We start from the raw sequence: 6,185 nt of genomic DNA on the forward strand, positions 1-6,185 counted from the left end.
TCACAAAAAAGTCTCACCACTTTCTTTACTGTTTACAGTTATTGACAGTTTTAGGCTTAGTCTTCCACATGCCCACAATTCTTCTGTATGCAGATTTCAGCTCTTCTCAACATGGCGTTCACACCACGTCTAATTTGAGGTCTGTCCTGCCTGAGAATGTCAACTTGTGCAATTAGGCGTCTCTGAAGTTTATCAAGGTCTGCAGGAGGACTTGTGAAAACATTATTGCAAACTCTGATTCATCGCCAATGATGAAATCTTCCAGGAAACGTAGAGGACGGGCAAGAAGCCACTGACAGAACACAGTGCAACGTTGGTGATCTGCTTGCTGAAGTTGATGTCTCCTTATCGTCTGATAGGGATGATATCGCAAGTCATAAACGAGTTATTCTGTTAAAGGTTGCAGATGGTATTCCAAGTCCATTTTGATGGCAGCTAATTTGACCTCCTGCTTGCACTGCCTGCAGAGTGTTACAGACTCCTAGGATATTAGCAGCAGATCTTCCAGTTCGGGGGCGACCACAATGTTCTCTGTTCAGATTACGACTCGTTCCAGTTATCAGATACTTCCAAACATTTTTGTAAATAGCGCCACGTGAAGGGGGACCTGCATTTGGGTACTGCTGACAGATTCTCCGAAGTACTTCTGCTAGACTTCTGCTGGGTGCAATGGTACACTGCAACAAGGAAGGCCCTTTGCTCTGGCGTGCACTGTGGAGTATCCATTTTAATGTTGCTATTCTCCTTGTCAAGTAAAACCTAGCATGTGTAAGGAGATAGTTGCCCAGATTTTAAAAAAGTCACGTGTTATGTAACTCACACATGCACAGAATTGGAACCCTAACAATGAGAACAAATGATCGGTACACCTGTATGTTTCTCTTGGCTGCACAACAATAACAAGCACCGGGCATTTAAACCCAATTGACTTCGCGCAACTGCCTTTTGTACTCGGCTCACAAAAGTAGCCACCAAATGCTTATTATTGGTCACACGACAGTGATTTTTCAGCCTTGGGAGGACAAGATGTTGATTAAGTTATCCCCGAGAGAATTTTGACCAAAGATCTCATACTTTTTAATTTAGCGGCATTTTCAAACTGTATACTTAATTTTGATACACCCTGTACATTTTCTTTTCTTTAGTATATAATTTTCTTTTTTGAGATTGGGTGGACACAATGTCTATTATGTTGTATGATCCGATGATTTATTAAAAACTGAAATTTTAATAAATGATTTATGCAACAACGCGTGACCTCTACAAACAGTGTATGTTATAGGTATATGGGCATTGCCTAGTTAACGTCACTGTGTGAAAAATAACCGGCCAATATTTAAAGTACTCTCTGAAATTCTAGAAAAATTAATATAGTTTTGTAACATGTCCTAAATTTTTAGCTAATTTAGGTGTTTGGAAATATTCGCACTTTGGTGTTTTAGGAAGGATATGTAAACAACAGATAACACCCAAAAAAAAAGGAAGAAATTATTTCCAAACCGTGTTAAGTCTACAACCATTATGTTTCTCATTTTCAAGAATGCTGGTTAACAATATGCAGACTATTGTCTCATTTCGGAAACAAAGGCTCAAACAGTATAAAAATTTGTTACCTTGCGTTTGCTTTATAATCGTTCACCCAACTGAAACTATAATACCAGCTCATTGCAATATCGCACAGGTAAAACAAAAACATGTGTAGTGTGGATTTAACCAGAGAGCAGAAGATCTGATTTAACATATAGTTGAGCTGTTTTCAATGAGTGTTATCTTGGTTTAATAGCTTTTAATGGGGTTTAAGTCCTGCAAAGGTCGTGGTGAATTCTACTGCAGACAAAACTGCATCGTGTAGCACTGACATTAGAAACTGTTACGCCAGAATGGTTTGAATGTATATAGATCAAGGAAGGTATACGATCAGTTCCAAAAGTCATTTTCGGTCAAATCGATATTGTGAATAACACTATTATATGGACGTTGATATGTTTCGTCAACCATGGGCGGGCCGTGGTTTGAAAGGAAAAAAAAGACGAAATAAAAATACCAAAAAATCAAAAACACAGATCTTACAAACAGACTGACCTATTGTGGTGAAGTAAGGTCAAAAACATAAGTTGTTGGTCAAATCTCAAATTTTATTGTTTTCGTGTCTTAATATAAAATATTTGTAAACGTTTTGTTTTGTACTCAATATTATAGGTAAGCCTAAACATGGGCCTAAATGCCTTATTATAGGTAGGCCTTTAATTAAGCCGTCTTGAGACCCTCTGGGTTAAGGGAGCTATATTTGCAATTAATGATTTTGATAAGAGCCTGTTATTATTATTAAATGTCAAATTGATTGTTTTCATGGTTTAATATGATTAAAAAGGTTTGTTTGCTACTTATTATAGGCCTACTTGAAACTTAATTTGGATTCAAAGTGCATTTGATAGTTTAGACCCAAAAAATAGTATGTTTCAAAGTTTTCGAAGATTTTGAAATCCAATGCGTGATGCGGTTCTTTTCCCTTGGTATTATTGTTACTTGAAGATTCCATTTCGATTTTATTTTTTCGTAATTGTATAACAAAGAGTGAAAAAAAAACACTGCAAAAATAGAAATTAATCTCATCGGACGAAAAAAAAATTGAGCTCTTTTGGTGCCAAATCACTCCACTCTGCCGTGACCAGGATTCGAACCTGGGTTATTACGGCCACAACGTAATGTCCTAACCTCTAGACGATCACGGCACGCTACCATCAGAGCTGCGTGACTACCGATGGGGACAAATGTGTAGTTATTCTTGAAGTTGCGCAATTGCGTAAATCTGTTTTCTTTTCTTTGGAAATTGGAATTGGAGACACAATGTCTATTATGTTGAGTACAATTACATTTCATATAGATATCATATCATTCATATGATCCGGGGATTTATTCAAAACTGAAAGTTTAATAGCTATCAGCTACAAAATTATTATCAAAATGCTCTTTGTCATTTTGTGGAGTAAAATTGCCATTTTCTTTCAAATTAAAATTGTGAATGATACTATCATATTATAGACGTTGATATGTTTTGTCAACCATGGCCGGGCCGTGGTGGTTTGAGAGCAAAAAACACACCAAAAACACAGATCTTGCAAATGAAAGTAAACCGACTGCCCTTTTTTGTCGAAGTAGGGTCAAAAACATAAGTTCTATAATTGGTAAAATCTCAAATTTTGTTTTCATGCCTTAACATAAAATAACTGCAAAAGTTTCAATATTTTTTGCTCAAAATTATAGGTAGGCCAAAATGTCAAATTGATTGTTTTCATGGTCTAATAAATTTATAAAGATTTTGTTTGCTCACATGCCCTTATTTGAAACTTAATTTGGATTCAAAGTGCATTGGATAGTTTAGTCCCATAAGTATATTTCAAAGTTTGCGAAGATTTTGAAATCTTCTACTATAGGCCTATTTTGAAACTTAATTTGGATTCAAAGTGCAATGGATAGTTTAGCCCCAAAGTATGTTTCAAAGTTTGCGAAGTTTTTGAAATCCAATGTGGAATGCTGTTCTTTTCCCTTGGTATTATTGTTTACTTGAAGATTCCATTTCGACTTTATATGTTCGTAATTGTATACAAAGAGTGAAAAAACACACTGAAAAACCCCAAATAATGAAGAAATTCATCTCAATTGACGAAAAAAGAACACAACTCTTTTGGTGGCAATCACTCCAATCTGCCGTGACCAGGATTCGAACCTGGGTTATTACGGCCACAACGTAATGTCCTAAGCTCTAGACGATCACGGCACGCTACCTGGGCTGCCTGACTACGGACGGGAACAAATTTGCATCTAATTATTCTTCAAGTTGCGTAAATCTATTTCTTTTTTGGGGAATTTTTTGGAGACACAATTAATTATGTCTATTATATTGAGTACAAATTACATTTCATAATCAGAATAGATATCATATGATCCGAGGATTTATTAAAAACTGAAATTTTAATAGCTATCAGCTCCAAAATTATTATCAAAATGCTCTTTGTCATTTTATGGAGTAAAAATTGCCATTTTCGTTCAAATTAAAAATTGTGAATGATACTATTATATAGACGTTGATATGTTTTGTCAACCATGGCCGGGCCGTGGTGGTTTGAGAGAAAAAAACACACCAAAAACACAGATCTTGCAAATGAAAGTAAACAGACTGCCCTCTTTTGTCGAAAATCTCAAATTTTGTTGTTTTCATGCCTTAATTATATAAAAGCTTATAAAATAACTGTAAAACTTTATTTTCTGCTAAAGTTATAGGTAGGCCTCAATGTCAAATTGATTATTTTCATGGTTTAATATGCTCATTGCCCTTACTTGAAACTTAAAAGTGCATAGTTTTGTTACAAAAGTATAATTATTTCAAAGTTTGCGAAGATTTTCCCTTGGTATTATTGTTACTTGAAGATTCCATTTCGACTTTATCATTTCATTTCAATTCCAATCCAATGCAGTGAAATTAACAGCTAATCAATTTCAATTCAATTCTGAGCATTCATTTCAATTCCAATTCAATTCCAATTCCAATACAGTTGCAGTTTGTGTTAATTGACCAAAGGCACGCTGCAAAAACTGTGTCTAGACATGCTGGAGATTGAACACTTTTTTGTCTTCGATTTGTAAACACATGTAAAATCTAAACACAAATGTCAAACTTCAAAACATCAAGTGTTTAATATCTAAACACAAGGCATCAAATTACTAAACATGTTTAGCATTTAGACATGTTTACAAATCAAGGACAAGATGGTGTCTAGAATGGTGTTTAATATCTAGACACTGTTTTTGCAGTGCATGTTTTAAAATTCTTCTAAAAAGATTAAGAAGAACTCCAAAAAAGTCTTAAAAAGTTTAACCATACCAGTATATGATGTCAAAAATCAAGGTTTTGATAAGATAGCCCTACTTGTCTCCTGCTCCTGGTACGATTTTACACCCAAAGTCTGTGTACTTTTAAAAATGTGTGAAAAAAGCTGTCAAAGATAAGCATTTTCTTTAATTGTTTTCTCACAATTTGTTCAAATGTACAACGACTTTTGAGCATAAAAATTAGGAGTTTGAGAAAAATAGGGGCTTTATGATAAGTGCCAAAGTTTGAGATCTTTGGCAAGTTGAGGGGGATCTCATACTCACATTATCGATCATAGCAAGCAATTTAAAACATTAGAAATGTTAAGAATGAATTTGCATCATATTAGAAGATATTAGTGTCTTTATGAAACTAGACCCTATCATTTTTCCACATGACAAGAGAGACAGTAGATATTCTTCTAAAAAAGATTAAGAAGAACTCCAAAAAAGTCTTTAAAAGTTTCACCATACCAGTGTATGAGAAATGATATCATACTTTTAATTTTCTTCAATGTGTATTTTATGCTATCATTTTTTAAATGAAAGCTTTCCAGAATACTTAGTTGTCACTCACATGCAGTCTCAGCCCCGCTTACTCCCTGAAAATGCATGTCCAGACAGAGATGGTCATTATGTGTCTCTTGGGTGAACTTAGACCTGGAAGTTTATCAAATTCAGAACAGGGGGAGGGACTCTTTACAGGTGGAATGATCTGGAATCACAGACATCTGCTTGTGAATTGAAATGCTGAATTGAAATCAAAGCTGAATTTCATTTCAATTCCACTTCATTCTTCATCACTCAACATGATTTCAATTCCAATCCAATTCAATTCTTCATTGCCCACGATGATTTCAATTCCAATCCAATTCAATTCATGCCCAAGCCCACTCATTTCGATTCCAATTCAATTCCACTGCATTGAAATGAAAATCGCCCAAAATTCATTTCAATTCAATTCGATTTCAATGCATTGAATTAACATTAGTTTGGACAGTATTTATTGTGGGACATAGAGCACATCAGACATATCGAATTGCATTCTGAATACGAAGAATGTCATTCTGATATCAAATAATTTTGATTTTTTGAAATTCGCAATGTAATACAAATTTTATGGCAAATGATTGACATTTTTGATATTTAACAGTACTCGAAGTAAACTTTATAAATCTGATGATTTATACTTATAGTGTATGTTGGTGGGATGAAAAGCCGACGATCAATTGAAAATTTTGACCTTTCGTATTGAGGGTACATGCCACAAAATAGCTTTCCATAGACTTTACGTGCAAAATAGGGGTCACGTTTTA

The 6,185-nt window shown here is 34.6% G+C and overlaps 1 non-coding gene across 1 annotated transcript; it reads right to left on the reverse strand.

Moving 5' to 3' along the window:
• Positions 1-2,660: 2,660 nt before the first annotated feature.
• Positions 2,661-2,732, reverse strand: Trnah-gug (transfer RNA histidin (anticodon GUG)). Its single transcript has one exon. It is a non-coding gene; the product is annotated as a tRNA-His (tRNA).
• Positions 2,733-6,185: the final 3,453 nt, after the last annotated feature.

This window comes from Amphiura filiformis, chromosome 1, assembly GCF_039555335.1.
Source record: "Amphiura filiformis chromosome 1, Afil_fr2py, whole genome shotgun sequence".
NCBI lineage: Eukaryota > Metazoa > Echinodermata > Ophiuroidea > Amphilepidida > Amphiuridae > Amphiura > Amphiura filiformis.